Source organism: Cydia strobilella, chromosome 6 (assembly GCF_947568885.1).
Source record: "Cydia strobilella chromosome 6, ilCydStro3.1, whole genome shotgun sequence".
Lineage (NCBI taxonomy): Eukaryota > Metazoa > Arthropoda > Insecta > Lepidoptera > Tortricidae > Cydia > Cydia strobilella.
This window is the reverse complement of record NC_086046.1, coordinates 12,888,006-12,908,684: the sequence shown is the minus strand read 5'-3', so window position 1 is coordinate 12,908,684 and position 20,679 is coordinate 12,888,006. Positions and strand designations below refer to the sequence as shown.

Here is a 20,679-nt window from a genome sequence, read left to right as displayed (position 1 = left end):
TAAATATGACGGATCGTTCACGTGGTAGTCGAACCCACAGAAATAAATATACCGTAGCTAAAGTATGGACAAATCAGCAGAAATTCATCCAGATATATTATCCGTGTTTTCCGTATTTTTTTAACCGACTTCAATTTCATAGAAGGAGGAGGTTCTGTATTCGGTTGTGGCTATTTTTTATTTTTTTATTTTTTTTTATGTATGTTCACCGATTATTCCGAGACCCGTGGTCCGATTTGAGTAATTCTTTTTTTGTTCGAAAGGAGCTACTTCCAAGTTGGTCCCATATTAATCTGGTTCTGATCTGATGATGGGATCCCTGAGGAATTGAGGGAACTCCTCAATTTTTAAAGGCACATGTATGGTGATTTGGGTGTTTTCATAAGCAACTTGAGAATTTTCTCTCGAAAACGACCAATTTGATGAAGTGAACCTGATGATGATGATTGTTTTGAAGATAGTGATGATGATTTTTTTTAATGTAGGATGTTCAGCGATTACTCCGAGACCCGTGGTCCGACTTGAACAATTCTTTTTTTGTTTGAAAGGAACTACCACCAAGGTGGTTCCACATTAATCTGGTGCTGTTCTGATGATGGGATCCATGAGGAATTGAGGGAACTCCTCAATTTTTAAAGGCACATGTATGGTGATTTGGTCGTCTTAAGCAACTTGATCATTTTTTCTAGAAAACCACCAATTTGATGAAGTGGAGCTGATGATGATGATTGTTTTGATGATAATGATTTTAGCGATTACTCCGGCACCCATGATCCGATTTGAGTTATTCTTTTTCTGTTTGAAAGAAGTTACCTCTCCAAGGTGTTTTCGTAATATTTTTGGTTTTGATTTGATGATGGAATCCGCGAGGAATTGAGGGAACTCCTCAATTTTTAAAGGCACGTGTATGGTAATTTCGGTGTTTTCTAAAGTAACTCAAGCATTTCCTCACCAATACCACCAATTTGATGTAGTGCAACTGTAGCCTAACCACGAGTTTGGCACTAAATATTCTTCGTAACTTACTTTGTACACTAATACGCCAGTACAAGCGAGATGCATAAACAGTAAGTTACGCACACGATAGCGAATATATCAATGTCAAACTCGTGGTAAGGCTACTGATAACTTCCCTCGTATGTGTATTATGATTTTTGATGTAGGTAGTGTTGGAAACAACCAAAGAGACTGAGAGGTGAAGGTAGAGGGTATTAGTGTTTGGGGGGTTTGAGGTTGAGGGTTGAGGGGAGGTGAGTTGATGGGTCGGAGACTGAGGGGTTGGCAGTTAAGGGATTGGGGGTTAGGGTTAGGAGTTAAGGGGTCTGGGGTTAGGGGTCGGGGAATGGCGGTTGAAGGGTTGGTGGTTTAGGGTCGAGGGGTTCAGTGATCAGGGGTTGATATGCTGTGAGGTTGAGTGATCGGGGGGTTTGAGGGATTGGGTCAGTGGCGGGGCGGAGAATGGATTTACTGACAGGAATGATTTCCCAGACGGACTCGAGGAAAATTCTGATTATTTAATAAAGTTTACGAATTTACAGATAAACATGATTATGTTTTTCATTCATGCGTCACGCTCTTAACAATGTCTTAAAACTAAAAATGGAAAAATAAAAACTTTTATAAAAAAAAGATAAACCGACTTCAAAAAGGATGAAATAAAATATTATCCTTTTTAGGGTTCCGTGTTTAAGTATATGCGTTACCAACTGATATGTTTGAAGTCGGTGCCAAGCCAAGTACTCCAAGTAGTAACAATACCAGTCAAAAATAATCAGCTTTATGTCTATAAATCCCATTACAACTGTACAAATGTTATAAACGTGAAAGCTTTTATGTCTGCCTCTTTACTACCTTTTCATGGCTAAACAACTGAACCGCTTTAGCTGAAATTTTGCATGAAGGTTCCTTGAATTGTTTTATATTTTGAAATGTAGTCCTCTGGATAAGCGACAGAAAATAACTCAGTCCCAATCCCACACTTGCGTGCTATGACTGTTTAAGAATTAGTAAGAAATGCTCTTTAAAAAAATACGACGACAAAACGTATTAGATTTACACTAACGTGCCGACAAGCATGGTACGAACTGCGCCAAGAAGGTTCAACCGTGTGTTCTGTTCTGAGGTGTACAGGAAGTTCGTTTATTGTCGTCGTGTAACGCTGCGTCTTACATAGGCGAACACCCGCGAACACGAAGCGAAGCGACGCGGCACGGCGCGGCCGGCCCAATTCGTTCGCGTTCGCAACGAGATCGCCCACGTAGGACACTTCTATATAGGTATCAAAAGATTAATTAAGGCGCCGTGCCGCGCCGCTTCGCATTCGCGTGTTGTTCGCCTACGTAGTACGCTGCATTAGGTAATCCAACGTACATACTTATATAGCCGCATCTTTATCGAATTGCACCAAAATCCCTATGAGCATATGGTTTAAAATTTGGCTTGGCACCGACTTCAAACATATCAGTTGGTAACGCATATACTTAAACACGGAACCCTAAAAAGGATAATATTTTATTTCATCCTTTTTGAAGTCGGTTTATCTTTTTTTTATAAAAGTTTTTATTATTTTACGTCTTCGCTATGAAATCCATAAAATGCCTAGAGCTGGTGATAGGTACAGGTACATCGCAAATGGTCGGACGCGCTCGGCTCGCGACTCCTCTGGCTGCGAGCAGTTATTAAATGAAGCACAGTCAAGAGAGCGGGAAAGAGAACGTATCATGCAAGAAAGAGGCACAACATAATTCGTAACCAATTTGTAATATTTCACTTGTCAAACATCGGCTGTGTTGGATTGTATGTTTTCTGTTCATAGTACTAAGTAGGTAGAGTTAGACCAAGAAAAGTCTGCAGCGATTTTGATAGCATACGCAGTCCAAGTGTTATTTTAAACGTCAAACTTCTATGAAATAATAACGTCATTATTTCATAAATAACACTTGCACTGCGTGTGCTATCAAAATCGCTGCAGACTTTTCTTGGTCTAACTCTATTATGTCTACTGTTCTAGCACATTTTTTCTAAAATATTTATGACATATCTGTAGAAACATGTTATGGGGTGCAATCCAAAACGAAGTTAGGGTTTTGCATTGAATTACCTACTTACCTCCAAATTAAAAAAAAAATTAAATATAAGACTACGACTAATTTAATAAAAATGCACAACGCTTAAATAACAATAGACGCCGTGTAAATCAACAAATACTAAATATCGAAGAATATAATGGCGTTATTCATAGAGTTAGACCAAGAAAAGTCTGCAGCGATTTTGATAGCATACGCAGTGCGTTATTTTAAATAACACTTGCACTGCGTTTGCTATCAAAATCGCTGCAGACTACATTTTGATACGAAGCGTTTTTTTTGCGTAGCTAGAGCTAGACCGTGCGCAACTGCGCAGCAGTGGGGTTCCGGCTTGAAAAGTGTTTCCCTAATAATATTAAATGAATTGACAACAGACTTTCGAAGTAAACGATTGTTACTCGAAATGATGTGATGATGACGACTGGGTATTATTTATTGTATTTTTGACTTGCGTTGTTGGAAGGTGTAATTTTTACTTTGTGAAACATTTCAAAGTTAAGTTTAGGTCGCATTTTGTTTTGTGGCTGGTAGATAGTTGTCCAATAAGTATACTAATATGGTAAAATTAAACATTTAGGTCGAATTTGAAAAACAGCCATATGAAATATTATGCTTTACTACCCGTGCGAAGCCAGGGCGGGTCGCTAGTGGCTAATATACGATGATAACGCATTTAATAAGTTGCATTGGCGTTAATAATATTTGTCTGCATACATCCGCGAAGGAATTTAAAGGTGTGTGTGAAGTCCTTAAAGCGCATTGGGCTAGCGCGGGGACTATAGCCCAATCCCTCTCGCGCATGAGAGGAGGCCCTGTGCCCAGCAGTGGGACATGTATATAATAGGCTCAAATAAGTCAAAAATAATTTTATTTACCTACCGACTAGACGCAGCTGACGATAATGTACGACGTAGCGTTAATTATGAAACATCTATCTCAAAATAGGATTTCTTACCGCTTTTGTGTTGAAGTGTCTCTGTCACGAATTAATATGGTCTCTGTCGTTTTCAGCTACGGCGTGTTTATTATTGGGGGCTATTTGCGACGCGAAATGGAGTATGAATGACAACAATTATTATTATTCTGTCAAAGTTAATGAGAAACACGGTTGAATTGGTGCTTTAATGCGGTTAAAGTTTTGGTAAGCTCTGACATTTTATGTTTTCATCGTGCAATATTCGTTTGAGTCGCTTTCATTATTATTTTACTGCGACAAATTATCTTTTCCGCTGAACGTTGTTTTCCCGTGTTGAATTCGATGTTTTTACTGTTTTCGCAAAACCCTAGTGAATGAAATTTATTTTCAAAGAGGTTAATAAATCTCTCTTTCTCTCTCTTCCAAGCTACATATCCCACATGGTGATGGGGTCAGCTTTCCGAATCTTTCGCTTCCACTGCGCCCTATCCCCGACGTCGTCCTCGGACACTTTGCATAATCAAATCTTTTAGCACTACGTCTTTCCATCTTTTACCGGGGATGGAAAGTCGCAGTGCCAAATTCCCAACGTAGTCTGGTGGTCTCCTCCTTACGTGGCCATACCATCGCAGCCTATTCTCCTGCATTTTGTCGGCAATGTCACGCACGCCCAGGCTGCCTCACACGTACTCGTTGCGGATTTTGTCGAGCCTGGTAACGGCGCACATCTACCTCAGCATCTTCATTTCGGCAACTTGAATGGTATGCACGTTCTTTTGCGTAACTGCCCACGTCTCGCTGCCATACATCATTACGGGCCTTATGATGCTTTTATATATCAAAGAGGTTAATAAATAATTAGTATAATTACTAAGTATATTTCTTGAAATCATTATAGCATGTACGTACAGTCGCTATCAGATATATCAGAGCTGCCAAGGTGCTCAAAAATATCTGGACACGCACTCTAACACCTTGAGGCATGAGGCAAGAGGCAGCATGTTCAGAATATTAGTGAGCACCTTGGCCGCTCCGATATATCTGATGGCGACTGTACATAATGTTTTCACGTTTTCTGGTAATATAGCTTAAATATTTCCTAATTTTATGTCTTGTTAGGTACTTTTAACACAATACATATATTAGAGAACAGTTTGGAATGTAGATACGACACAATAGACAACTATCGTATCTATTTATTTCGATCAAATCACTGCTCTTATTAGTTCCGATAATCACAAAACACCAAATCCATTAAATATTGATTAATCAAGTGATTGCTGTCGGGCAGGAAGCCACGGTAATTATTTAACGGATTGCGCGCGGCTAGTTGGCGGTCGCGATGATTAATGATGTCTAAAATATTGACACGATAATCCATCCATCATGACCTGTTGCAGGCCAGCTGTGACGCGAGTTTGGGTGGTACGGAAGTGGGTGCCTTTACTTTTGTATCATGTACCTATATTCGGATTTATAACTAATAATAATATAGGTACCTAATCTAGTTTCTTCACGTCCCACTGCTTGGCAACTATAAGTTTGGCACAGCTGATCACTTCTGATGGATAAAAGTAGTTAGGTACTTTAGGTAGGAACTCTCCTACCTCTTCTTCCCTCTCTACCGTCTAGTAGAATTTAGATAGAAATCGTATTTCTTGAGTCAGATAATTACTCACCTCTGTATTATATTTTATAAATTTTGGAATTAGCTACTCGTATATACCTACTATACCTACTCGTAAATACCTATGATTTCAATGATTTGTATACTTAGTTACAAACCAAATCATCTTGTTATATCCAAGTAACTTACCAGTACCGCGTGTCTCCGTCAATAACTGAAGTTTTTTTTCCGAATCCCGCAACTTAAACTACATAATGTACCCACCTGTATTATCGTATGAATAGAAAGTTTTATGCTTATGATACCTTTCTTTGAAGCTCGGAAATCGAATAGGTACGGACCAAACACTCTTCTATTACCTTCATTAAACTCTTATAAAACTTACTTTATACAAATGATTATAGTATGAATTATCTCAAATGATTTTTTCGGGCTCGTGCCCTAATCTGTTAAACAAAAGGTATTAATCGAATTTAAAAGGTATTGTTTCCTTTATGCAGTGGCTACACTGCTTACTGCTAATAGTACCGACATAAGTAACGGGAACAACGCCGTTTAATAAAAGCTACTTTAATATTCTATTTATATGGTTTTAATTTATAAAACAGCCCATTCGGAGATAACACGTTTTGCTATCTCCAAAGAAAATACCAACCTGATTGTTTTGTGAATGAGCTGTCACAAGAACCTTAATACTATCACGATAGTTGCTTTTTAAACGACATGGTTACTTTGGCACTTGCTGAAGACCGCTCTAAAAAGAAACAAAGACTTTTGTTTAACAGATTAGGGCCCGAGCCCGAAAAAATTATCCGAGAGAATTCATACTATACCTTAGATCACTACATACTACATACTACCTCCACAAATAAGCTCTCATAAACTTAGGTATTTTAATACCCTTCCTTCTCTTAAAGTAAAAAAATTAGTAAGTAAATATGTGAGAGCATATTAGCCACTAGCTGTGCCCGCGGCTTCGCCTGCGTGGAATTCGGTCTGTGTCAGTAAGCGGCTAATTCACCCCTAATTTATCTCCCTGTCCCCTGGAGACAGAACTTAAAGTAAAGTTGACAGATGGATACGCTAGAGCAGGGGTCGGCAACCTTTTAGCAGCCAAGGGCCACATAGCAGTTAACGAAATTGACGCGGGCCGCACTTTGCTAATATCTATGACTTTATCAGGTATTGTCGTTTGTTAAAATTACATACAAAATAGCCAGGGAGGCTCGCGGGCCGCAAGTGAGAGGTTCGCGGGCCACATGCGGCCCGCGGGCCGCCTGTTGCCGACCCCTGCGCTAGAGGACTGTAGTCCAGATAAAATATTTTACAATTAGGTACCTACCACCAAAGATAGATATAACTCCGTAATAGATGGATACAGTCTAAGGAAAAAACGTGCCTCGAAAATCACGAAAATTTGATTCTCGATCAGATGTCGCTACTACCTTTTGCCTACTCTCGTATAGAGGGCGTTGACGGTTTCGTTTGTTATTATTTAACAATTTTAACGCATATCAGTGAAAGAACATGGGTCAAAATAATAAAAATTATTAATGCAAATAAAAAAGATCATTTATCCATATTTAAATACATTTTATCGTATTTTAATAAATCTTCATTTTTAGTTTTAAAGTGTGTCGATAGATGGCAGTAAATTTACTGTGGTTACAAAATTTACTATGACAGTACCGCTCTATAATATTATATCCTCTTTGCTACCACTAAATAAAATTACACTCCAAAATGAAAATTTTTTTTGCCCTTATTCAAATTTTTGAGGTGATTTAAACGGCATAGAGTAGTAGGTGTATATCGAACGATACAGTACCATTTTTGTATTTTTACGTCCTTGACTGTAACTATGCAAATCGGGTACACTACATAATTCCGATTTTTTTTATTCCGAATTTTAGAATGTCGAATTTTATCATTCCGATTTTTAAATGCTCGACCCATCAAAATTCCGACTGTCATAATTACGAATGATGAAAATCACGAAGATTTATATTTCCGAAAACCCAAAAAGCCGAATATTGTAAATTCCGAACTACATAATTCCGACTATAACAATTCCGATGGTGGCAAACACTGAATTTAACATTTACGATTTTCAAAATCACGAATTCGGAATTGCCCTTATTTCGAATTAACGTGATTCCTATTTTAAATATCCCAATTTTTAAATTTCCACTTTTCTGGCAACAGTTCGTTTTCTTGGGGGTCGCAATTCTAACCTAACCTAACCCACTTCTGGCAACAGTTCGTTTTCTTGGGGGTCGCAGTTCTAACCTAACCTAACCCACTTCTAGCAACAGTTCGGGTTCGCAGGTTCGCAGTTCTGTCTAATTTATTTATGCCGAATTTTTATGCCAAAAATATTTTATGCCGAATTTAACATGATGCGGCACGACAGGTACCCGTAATAATTACTAAAACGTGAGTCTTCATTTGAATATCACGGATTACATTTTTCCGATCTTGTAAAAAACCGAATTTCTGAATACCGAATTATTTTATTTCCGATTGGACAATGATTTTTCGGAATTTAGGAATTCGGAAAAAAAAATATTTTCGGAAAAGTGTAAAATCGGAACTTTAAGCTTTCTATCAAGTGACAATCGGATTTTAAGTTTTCGGAAATAGCACATTCGTGATTTTATTCCATCGTGTTTTCAAAAATCGTAATTTTGATATTTCGGACTTATAAATAATCGGGATTATAAAAGTCGTGGTTATAAAAATCGGAAAAACGTATTTCGGAATATTTGGGTGTTCCCATCAAAATCATGTCATCCAAATCGGTCCTCCGGTCAAATCAGTCTAAGCATGACGCCGGCGGCGGGCAGCGTCTGCCCCTTTTTTTTGTTTTCGGAGTGGGAAATGCATCTGCCCCTACGACTTGTTGATGGTTATAGCGAAGCAGACGCTCACGGAGACCTGTAGGCGCTTGAAGCGAAACGGGAAGTTGCTCGGAATGAGGGGGATACGCGGGATGAACACGGCTTCTCCGGCGCCACACTCCGTCAGAATCTGCGCCTACATATTACGTACGATGTATTTGGGATCACAATCGAACTCGCGCTAGCTTCCCGTTTCAGCCGAAAGCGAAGCAACCTGCCTGGCTAGAGCACCACTGAGTCTCTCACCGTGGTTTTTCTCAGACTCCTGAGACCGTGCCCCTTGTGGCCGCAATGCATTGCGAGACTTTCGCGAAAGATTCGATTTTTTACGGGAAGGCATGGTAACGCGTTTAAGTCCCAAATCGTTTGACATTTACTGAAAAATGTTTTTTTTAAAGTACCCACCTTCGTGACCATGGTTAAGAGGAAAGGGCACGGCCGCTTCTCCATGCAAACGCAGTCTCCATTTTTTTGGTTAAAAACTACCCTATGTTCTTCCACGGGACTCAAACTATCTCTATACCAAATTTTATCTAAATCGGTTTAGCGGTTTAAGCGTAAAGAGAAATTAAAAAAAGTTTTTTCATATTTTTGTGTTTTCACTCGGGAATGGTGTCATTTTGATATCATAAATGAATTCGGCATACCCGATTTATACAAAAACGATACCTAACATGGCCTAGTAGCTAAAATGATATAGTTATCAAGATAAAGTTTTTAACCCCTTTTTCACCACCATGGGGGATGAATTTTTAAAAACACTGAAAATAATTTTGCTTGCTTTTTAATTTAATAAAGTTTTGCAAAGTTTCAAGTTCAAACGCTAAAATCGCTTTTCCTGTATTATAATAATATGCCCATTATACAAAGTTTCAAGTAACGCACTCAATAAAAAATTGATCTCCATACAAACTTTCAACCTCTATTTTCTTGTATTTCAATAATATATCTTCTTACGAAGTTTCAAATTGCTAGCTTAAAATAAATCTTGAACCCCATACAAACTTTCATCCCTTTTTTAACCCCCTGAGGGGTAAAATTTCTCAAATTTTTATAGCCTATAACCTGGCCGTGGTTTTTTCGACAGATTAATAAAGTTTGCATTAAAATCCGTTCAGCCGTTTTCATTTGCTGCGCGGTCAAATAAACAGACAAACAGATAATAAACAGGTAAACAGACAAACAGACAAAAATTCTAAAAACTGTTGGAACGTGTTCTGTTATCGATTCTAAGTATCCCCAGCCAATTTTTTTTCGAATATCTTCCATGTACAGACTTTCGACCCTCTTCCGCTTTATCACCTTGACTATGACTTTGTCAGCTTGGGATCCTGTAGTCCATCTGATAAAGGAGCAAGCGAGACATAGACTGTGAGACCTTAGTGTTGGATGATGCTGGACATTCTGATGTTTTGAAAAGATGTGTCCCGCCGAGTTTGTTGCCGGTCCCATATTGGGATACCCTCCTACAATTTAGGAGGGAATTAAATCTTCTCGGGTCCGTGGTGTAGGGTTGGAGCCGGCGTAGTTTTTATCGCGTATGTATACATATCTTTACTTGAAAATAATTGTAGTGTATAACTAGCCTTATGAACCGATTTTGCATGTACAACCAGCCTTAAAGTTTGTAGTCTATGATTGTTCATTATTTTAGTATGTGGGTATTTTTGCACTTTGTAATTTTTCCTCAGTCACCCGTTGACCACGAACGCTGTAAAGAGTTCGAAACGTCGGGATGTATTATAAATTCAATATACGCGATATAATCCGTTTTCATAGTTTTATTTCATGTGTATTTTTCTGTTTGTCGATATTTGTAAATTGTGTGTATTTGCAGCAAACAAATAAACGCTTTATCTATCCATCTATCTTTTTACTCTATTAATGAATTTATTGCGTATAATAATGTATACAATTCATATTAGTCAAAGTTATATTATAAGTACCCATTTGCATGCTGCCAAAAAACATTTAAAAAGGCTAGGACATGTAACTTTTATAATAAATACCTTCTATGTAAAACCCTTTTTATGTGCAAATAAATGATTATGATTAAAATGATTTAAAAATGAAAGGTAAAAACGCGCCCATGTGTGGTTTCTGTGAGTGTTCACAAACGCAACATAATGCAGAATCTGTAGGAGTTTGATCCCACCCATCACCAGTCCGCCTGCAGTTTCTGGTCCTATCGGGCGCCCTTTGCACAAGTACACAGCAGTTAAGACACAAGAGTCGTCAGTTTGCCGCCGTAGCACCGCCCGCTGGCAATATAAGTCTGATACCTGATGGTTCCGGACACCATATCTAGTTTAGTTTTATTTGTTTTTTTGTTGTTGTTGAGAATTGCATTATATATATCGTAAAATGGAACACATTTATTAGCGACAGTAGGTAGGGTACTTTTTCGAATATTTTTGACGTTTATAAAACGCCAGTTGAAGGTAGATCGATTTGATGGCCGCTCATGCTCGTATGTCCAAGCTCGTTCGTCGTAATAAATCAAAAATGTGTTAAAACTGTCGATTTGTGTGCTCAAAACCCTCGCCGCAGCCACTACAGCATCAGTTCGCCGTTGGAGAGTGTCGGTACCGACCAGCTGTTCGACATGCAGACACGGGGTGAGTTGGCTTTCGATTGATTCGCTTTCACTGGCTGGCTGATGTGTGATCGACTGCACTCTAGGCTACGGACTGTCAATATCTGTCGACGCTGACCGGAATCGTCAAGCGGCCACACATTCTCAGTTCTCGTCAGTCCGAAACCTGGAATTTGACTATTAGACTGTGACCTTTTGCGATTAACTGACCGACTAATATCGTCCGGCGAACTAGTAACTGCGCCCCTTTGGTGTCTGTTTTCTCTACAACAATCCATTATCGTAGTTTTGACATGCGAGCCATTTGGAACTAATTTAATCGCACCCCGCATCCACGTTCGCACTTTATCGGATTACAAAGCTGTCAAAACATAATAAACACAGTAGGCCCTTACTTATATCGATTATTGATTACGGCTGTAAGACTATATTATATTAGCATGTTAAGGTACAGACCTTCATAATCGATGCTAATGGCTAATGAGGAGGAAATGTGTCGGAAAATACAGCGCGGGAAGGGCCTCAAGAACGTGATACTAGGCCTAATCAAGATCGAAAGGAACTGTTGTTTGACAGCAGTGAGCGACTTTCGACGTTTCGGCTAATTACAGTTTAAAATCAAAGCAAAGGCCTTAGACAAACGTTTAATGCGGAAGGGTCTTGCTGCCATTGTTGGTTCTATGGAGGTTTTTAAAGCAATTAAATTGGTATAAAACAAATGTTCGTAGAGGTACTGTTAATTTGTATAAAAGTAGATAACCATGAGCATTTTCAGTTTAGCTGCAAAATCGAATCATAAAGGTATAAAAAAGAGAATAATAGTTTTTAGTTTTAACCCTAAATTATTTTAGTTTAAACTATTTTTTTTATTAATGGACTAGATTCTAGTTTCAAACAGTTTGAAATGTTTAAACCCTGAAAATCTATATTACCCATGTTTGGTACATTAAGCCCGCTCCACACTCTACAAAACTACACGAGACTTGCCGAATACGAGAGTGTAGAGTGAGTATTCGTCTATTTTCGTATTGTCTCGTGTATATTCGTGTTGTCTTCATTTCGTGTCGGTAAAACGACCAACATCAAAGAGGTCTCGTGAACTTTTGTGTTAGCGCGAAACTATTTCTCTACACTCTCGGCTCCCGTCAGTCGCATTACTAAATGCATACGAACATAAACGAATACTTACTCTATACAATCTCGTATTCGGCAAGTCTCGTGTAGTTTTCTCGAGAGTGTGGAACGAGCTTTAGTCTAGACATCTAGATTAATGAAAGGAACGAGGCGACCTTTGCCCATTAGCGCAGAATGCACATACAGCCGAATGGAGACCGCTGCACGATGTTGTACCTGTAATTATTTCTTTGGTAAATATTGTATAGGTAATTATTCCTTTGAGAATGTGTCAAAGACAGTAATTATTGTTGGGTATGGTGGCAGCGGTAATGTTATTTAAGTTGTAAGATTTATGGTTAAAATATTGGTGAATATAACGTTCGCTTATTTATATTTTATTTAATATGTATAAATTATTCCAGGTTCCATATCGGGAACGTTGTAAAGCTTTTTATGGGTAAGTATAAATCTTGATATAAGAGCAAGAGATTCATCACAAGTCACTTATTACAATATAGGTAACTATATAAGACTTAAAACATATCAAGCAATAGGTTTAGCAATTCAGCGTTAAAAGCACTTTTTTTTCATTTTTTAGGGTTCCGTACCCAAAGGGTAAAAACGGGACCCTATTACTAAGACTCCGCTGTCCGTCTGTCCGTCCGTCTGTCCGTCTGTCCGTCTGTCTGTCTGTCACCAGGCTGTATCTCATGAACCGTGATAGCTAGACAGTTGAAATTTTCACAGATGATGTATTTCTGTTGCCGCTATAAGAACAAATACTAAAAACAGAATAATATAAATATTTAAATGGGGCTCCCATACAACAAACGTGATTTTTTTGCTGTTTTTTTCCGTAATGGTACGGAACCCTTCGTGCGCGAGTCCAACTCACACTTGGCCGGTTTTTATTTATTAATGATAAAGTAAAATACATTTTATAAATTACATAAAAACTCGCCAAACTGTAGGTACGCTGAGAAGTGTTTTCTCCAGTAGCCTTTAGAGTTGGCTTTGCGCCAGATTTTTATAAACAGCTTAAATTTACGTAAGTACCTAATATTGAAAACTACAGAGGCTACAGTGCAATTAATTTCAGTTGTTTAAAAAGTGTTTTAATAGTCCATTTGATATTGTAAAGAATATATGATGGTTTGAAAGAATCAAATTTGCTTATTAAAGTACGTGGTTTAATAAAAAATATTAAAATTACCAGTTGAAATACAAATATGTATCTGCTTAAACGCCCTGCCCTGCTGACCCGCCTCGGTTACAGTTTTAATGAACCACCTACCTACATCCAGCGTGACCACTACAATATTTAATAATTTTCAGTAGGTACCTACTTATCACTTACTACTTTTAGAATCAACATTATATTCATGATGAACAAGATAAATGCAATAAGAGTATTGAATGATTCACGATTAGTTTCACTATAGACTTATATTGACCGCACCGGTATCATGGTCGCGTCTTTGACACTTGTCATATCATGCGTCACTTTCGCACTTAAGTACTCGTTAGAGCGTGACAGGTATGGTGACAAATGATAGACAGTCGTCTATCTTAGCCCCGCTGGAGGGCTATGATGGTCGACTTTATAAAGGATATAGTTGTATAAATGATGATAAAATTAACATTTTATCCAGTTTTTATTGATTTGACGTCTTTTCCACTTTTGACAACGATAGTCGTTAAACGATTTACTGCATAACATGGTCGTTGGATAATATGTCATTTGTCTACATTTCCTACTTAAACTTAGTTGATAAGTGGATAAGTTAAATGATATAAATGTCACTTGTCTAGATTTATATGGTTTTATAACATTCATACCGTTTTGCCCACTTTGACAGCAATAGACGGTAAATTTGTTGGATATTTTGATATATAGTCGATTTTTGACGGCTAACCTTTGATTAATTTATCGTAGTACTCACTGGGTCACGATAAGTGCTCTTGTGGTATATAAATCGTGAAAAATACAATATTTTAGAGTTAATTATCAGTATCTGTTTTTTTTTAAATATAATGTACACAATTTGAACTCCATTTATTTACATATAAGTATAACATTATCAACAATACATTATTGGTAGGAATGGCAAGATATCATTATTTCTTGGCAGCTATTGCCATCGAAGAAAGACAGCAAAGAAAACTGCAACGACGGGCCATAAGGGATACATGTACCCCATTCGTTATGCCTAACGAGGAGTTTCGTCACATATATAGGTGCGCAAAGAATTGGCACTCTATTTGTGTAACGAACTCGACGCCGCGACCTCAAACAGCTTGCCGGCACATTTTAAAGTAAAGATATAATGTTGCACTATTCCTTCCCCGAGACTTGATTTATTAGATTTTGACAGATATAGAGAGTTTGACGTCTCCCTCACCATATTTAAGATTAATAAGGTCTACTGTCCTTAAAATTTTGTATGAAATTACAAGCAAATATTAGCCTTTGTGAATGAAGCTAAGCTTAGTCCGATAGTGGTGCTTATTTTAAAGACTATGAACTCTATGTACTATAAATAAAGAATAATTTTACTAAGGCTGTAATGCGACATGCTAAAGACGGTTAAATTTGAGGCGATGGTATAAAAGTTTCACTTTAAAAAACGCCTTAAATAAACTCAATTAGAATTTATTTTTCGAAAGCTTAAACCATATATAACTTTTAACTATCAATGTCACATGTAGATAAGTGGTGATAGGATGTCATTTAGCCAAATATTCATTAAAATACGCTTTAAGTAAACTTGTTCAGAATTGATTTTTCAAAAGCTCAAATGGATAATTTTTAACTGTCAATGTCATATGTAGATAAGTGGAAGAATGTGATTTAACCACATATTCTTTAAAGTACATCTTAAGACATCGAGCTTCAAATTGATTTTACAAAATCTCAAAATATGTCACGCTGTCATTAGTCACTTATACGTTATCCTCGCGACTTTATACCGAATTACATCACTTATCAGATAGTCGTCATTTATATATGGACCGTGATTATATTGTTACCCGTGAACAAGATGCATGTAACTGCGTCGAAATATCGGGAGCTCAAAAACAATACAAAAGTTAATCACGTTCCATATTCCGGTCAATATAAGTTTAAGCATAAATGCATTCGTACCTTAAATTGGAATATACTTATGTGTAAGAATATACTTACTACCTTTATTGTTAACCGCAACGTGCGTGTGACATTTATGCAGACGCAGGGACGGTAGCCGGGCCGAATGCTCGAGTCCATTTTAAAAATCTATAATTATATTTTTTGTAAAAACAGAATAATTAATAGTACTACCGTACAGAAAGGACACGTCCTACAAACCCGAAGTTTGACAGCGATTCAGGGTCGACTCATGCTGTCCCTTTCTAATGTACGGCACTATCCTCAGAATAATGACTAAAGCAAAGAAGCCGGGCAAAAATAAAAGCTTGGTAAAAGATATCGTATTCACAACACGTTATTACTTTTTGTCTATGAGTGAGTGAGACAACAATCCGCAAGTTTTTCGTTTTTTTAGTATTGTCATAAGATAAACTGAGGGAAATGTCAAATGGTCCTATGTGGTTCTATAATATAATCCAGCCAAATAAAATATATGTTCGTTATTTCACAGGTAGGTGTCAACTGTAACAACTTGACATAGTCGTATTATTTTAGTTGAAATATTTCGGGACGTTTCAGCGGTCATCCTGGTTTATTTTAATTATATTCTTGTTATTCCTGAAAGATTGTTGGAAAACGTGCTGAGTTTTTATTTGTAATGGTTTGAAGTTCCCTTTGTGATAATGTCTTGTGTGATCGAGGGCTGTAAATCGCATACAGGAAGAAAAGAAAATACGCACGAACCGATAACCTTTAATCGGTGAGTTTTGTTCAATTTTGAAGAAATTAATTTATAGGACCTGACCCTAAACATAGAAATCGATATGTTGTTTATGTAATTATTACTTGCATTCAAGTCTATATAGATTTTTGCATATATTTTCGAACTTTTCTGCTAAGTATGAAAGGTTATATTTTTGGCATAGTGATGTATCGACCTCAGATCAATAACCTATCGACATTTACAGCTTTCTTATAGTTTGGCCCAGGACTGTCTCATTTTAATTGATGAGTACAGTCAAGGGCATAAATATATATACATTCCCAAAGTCTCAAAAATATGTGTAGTTGTGTACGCTCAGACAATAAAATCGTGTTCACATATTTTTAAGCCATTTGTCTGGATCGATATTTTTGCCTTCGACTGTACCTATAGTTTTCTTTGTTCTTACTTACTGACAGATTGTTTGCCAGACTATAGTTTAATACTAAAAACCGGTCAAGTGCGGGTCGGACGCGCGCACCAAGGGGACCGTACTTTTTAGTATTTGTTGTTATAGCGGCAACAGAAATACATCATCTGTGAAAATTTTAACTGTCTAGCTATCACGGTTCATGAGATACAGCCTGGTGACAGACAGACGGACAGCGAAGTATTAGTAATAGGGTCCCGTTTTTACCCTTTGGGTACGGAACCCTAATAAAAAAGACATTAATGATGATTGATGAATATTCCTTTTATTTATATTATTGGTCACAAAACTCAACTTTTTATTTCAGATTTCCAAAGGACAAGGAATAGGGGATATTACTCCAATGTTCTGCCACCAGAGTGCAGCACTAGCTTTTTTAGTGCACCGTGGAGTAACTTATTCATACTGTACCTTTAACAGGTTTTTGACAAGTTTTCAGGGGACCTACCGGAAAACTCGAATCCGAAATTTCGTTATCTAGCTGCCTCTTTATCGCTCGAATACGCAAGAGTGACAGAGATGTTAGATAAAACGAAAGTTCGATTTTCTTGTTTCGCGATAGACCCTCAGATTGTGATAGTGGCGCCACCTACGCCGAGTTTTGCGTAATATTCCCTATTATTAAATAAAAAATATATATTACACGAACGTTTTTTTTTTCATTTCCTATTTGGTACTACATGACTAAAAACTATACTTAGTCTTAAAAGACTAGTAAGAGTAGTATGCTAAAGCATTAGAAAAAAACGGTAAACCATTTCCACGTGTCTTTTTATTGACAAGTTTTTTTATAAATATAGCAATATTTTACTTATGAAAGCAAAAGTATGTAAATGATCGTATATTATATTTGTTGTGACTTATTTTCAAAGTGTTTTTCGATAAAACGACACGTTAAGATCGCTCGCCTTCTTTCCAATGATAAAAAAACGAGAGGTATAGTTAGACGGTTCTGAGTGGTAGACTGCAAATGAGATAAAAGCTATATTAGGTACATGCATTAATCCTCATATCAGGCGGCTCTTTGATTCCAAGGATTGCATAATTTTTATACTTTTTAATGAAATAAAACTATGAAAACGGATTATATCGCGTATATTGAATTTATAATTCATCCCCATTTCATTTAATGATTTTTAGAATATGAAAATTATAAAAAGTATAAAAGTTATGCAATCCTTGTATTCCACGCATTTCATTTCATTTCAACGAGCCGCCTGCTACAGATTTCTTGAAATTGCCGCGTTTTTTCAGGTTCAACTTTCATTAGCCAGACTATTATCAATTTGCCAATTTCATGATTATTCTTTTACTCGGCACATAAACTTATGCATAATTTATCGATATAAAAAGTCGACACAGTTACATCCCTAGCAAATTATCAAACTTATGACACCGTACGTAAATGAGAAATAACAAGCATATATGCATCTCTTTTCGGCACATTATCTAATTCGTAAGGAAGTAAAGTACGGGTATACATATTTGCGAAGCATTTTTGCCCGACTTCTATGCTTTAGTCATTATTCTGAGGCACTATCCCTTTCGTCTATAGGGTTTAGGGTTGTCAAAATTCAAGTCATTATCTTATCTGTGGTCGTGCATGCAAAGGGACGTCAAGTTGTGCCAACCCTAATAATTGCTCGGAGCAATGCTGAGCCGAACGGAGCCGAGTTTGCCCGAAAGGAGGAGTCTCCCCGCTGGTAAGAACTAAAACTTCAAATTGTTTGTCAATGAAAACTGAACCATAGCTACTACTGAATAAGACAGGAGACTACAGAAAGCGGTATAGTGGTATAAAACTGAAAGTCATGAACTGAACCACGTATTATATACGTTCGTGCTTCAAATATTACTTACAACGTCAAAGGAATCGAATAACGAATCTCTGCAAACGCAATTACGAACCTAGTTTGTTATTACATCAGTTTTGCTCAAACCTTGCGTGATGTGATAGGCCGTTAGATCTCATTCTAGAGCAAATCTAATAAAGATTTGATATAGCCGTGCGGCTAAATTGTTGAGCTGTCGGATGGTCGTGTTCGTATCGCAATTTGCTGAAAAAGGCTTGCTTGTGTTAGTAAATTACGCTTGTTTCCCAGTCTCAGACTTAACTTTAGGTATGAACGTGGTATGAACATATGGAACATGGAATAGATTACAAAATATTCTGGGGCAAGTTGCAAGCTAAACTAAATTACTTAAGGCTTATTAACTGAATCAATTGTTTCTTTCTAAGTAGGATAGCATTTTGATGCTTGTATCGTCATTCGAATGTCACCTTTACATGTTCACATATTATTACAGTTTGGCTTACCTGGGTCTCATTTAACATTTTACTTAATGCGTGTACCACTAAAACCGTTGTCTGATTTATGGTTGTGAATTATTTAAGTAGGTACGCGAAGCATATCGCGCAGATACCTCATAATTTTAATGGTTTAGTTGTATCAAGAATATGACAAGTTGTTTTATTGCATGTTCAGGGCTGACCTTATACATTTATGGAGCAGAAAAATCTCCGCAGCATATTGCTGTATTTTGATCTAAACTATTCAATGATAATACTGTATGTGTTTATGTACTAAGAATAATATTATGCTCTTCACATTTTTTAAGAATGTATGGACTGTACCATCGTTACATGCGGTTATGTAATACCTACACGAATAGGTACTTTTTAAACAAACATTTTGTCAACGGTGAACAGCATCGGTTTTATTACTCAGGGTTTAAACGACAACTAATATGATAAAATGAGGTATTTAATGACGAAATAAAGCGAATAAGCACGTTTTAGATCAAAGCAATATTCTACAGCTACACCCTCAGTTATTTATACCGGCTGACACGGAAGCCATGCGAGGCGAAATTAGTAAGGAAATTTTGTGATTCCCGTCGTGCGAAGCTGCCTGCAAGAGATTTAACTGTCAGGAGATCTAATTGATACCTTACATAATAGGCATCAAGTAACTGGAAAAACGTTATAGGACTGGAAGGAGGTATCTCCAAGAGATATCTTTGCCACAATGGGAAATTCACTTATAGATAGGTCATAGGTGTTTTCTTACCTGCTTCAACAATCCTCTGTGTTTGTTTACGATTCTGATCACATTTTGCATTTTTTAGAAACGATTTTTTTTACTTTATACGTGCCTACTGCGGTTAATTTAACTACTTCTAGGTATGTACTTTTGGTTTATTCATCACTATCTATACAGACCGGCCGGCCTAGCTAAAGTGACAATGACAATCGCTATCGCTTCGACAACGAAACGCTTTGTATCTCTCTATCACTCTTTCGTATTAGTGCGACAGTGACAGTTGCGTTTCGATCGCTATGGAGTGTTAGCGATTGGCGTGTTGGCTACGCGGCCAGAGCTAAAATAAATCTACGAATTGCTAATATTGCTATACTAGCTCCGTATGCATATATTTTTTAAGAGAAGTGGAGCTGTTTGTTTGGAAACAATTTATGCCTGTTATATTTTACACCAGTAAATACGAAACGAGAAATCTTGGCATAGCAAAACGTCTGATATCGTAAAGACATATTATCTGAAGGATCCATCATGCAAAAATGTTATTCGTTGTAATAAAAACGTTTAATAGTAAAAGTGTGATTTGACAGAAGATTGGTAAAATTATACCTTAAGTCGTAAAAATAAAGTTGTTCTTACCTGAAGTGCAAGCAAGCAAACTCTAATGGCGCATAAAAATATAACGTTTCATCGTTTAATGACTGACTGAACGTTTACGGTCAAAACATAAATTTTAACTTTGTAAAGTAAATCGGTTAATGGCTTTCAAGTAGGTAGTGTAATGTTTACACAATAAAGGTGTTTTAGCGAACTACCTGCAAGCTAGTGAACACTCCGTTGTCAAAAGTCACGGGGAGCAGACAGGTCGCAAAGCACACGACTGACCAACTGAGTTTTATTTACCACCTTGTAATACAACGGAGCCTGTGTGTTATGGGGGCGTGAATTTCTTACCCTCATTCAATCCTCTGGTTCAGTCGGCTGCAATATTAATATTAGGAATACTATAGCCCGCCAAAAGTATATCTTCCAAACATAAGAATAAATAAGTAATAAATTTGCTACTAATCAGGTACA

At 37.2% G+C, this 20,679-nt stretch overlaps 1 protein-coding gene across 1 annotated transcript in view; it reads left to right on the top strand.

Moving 5' to 3' along the window:
• LOC134742439 (speract receptor-like) overlaps window positions 1-20,679 on the top strand; it is a 347,982-nt gene that overhangs the window by 73,636 nt on the left and 253,667 nt on the right. The gene's annotated exons all lie outside the window — the stretch shown is intronic.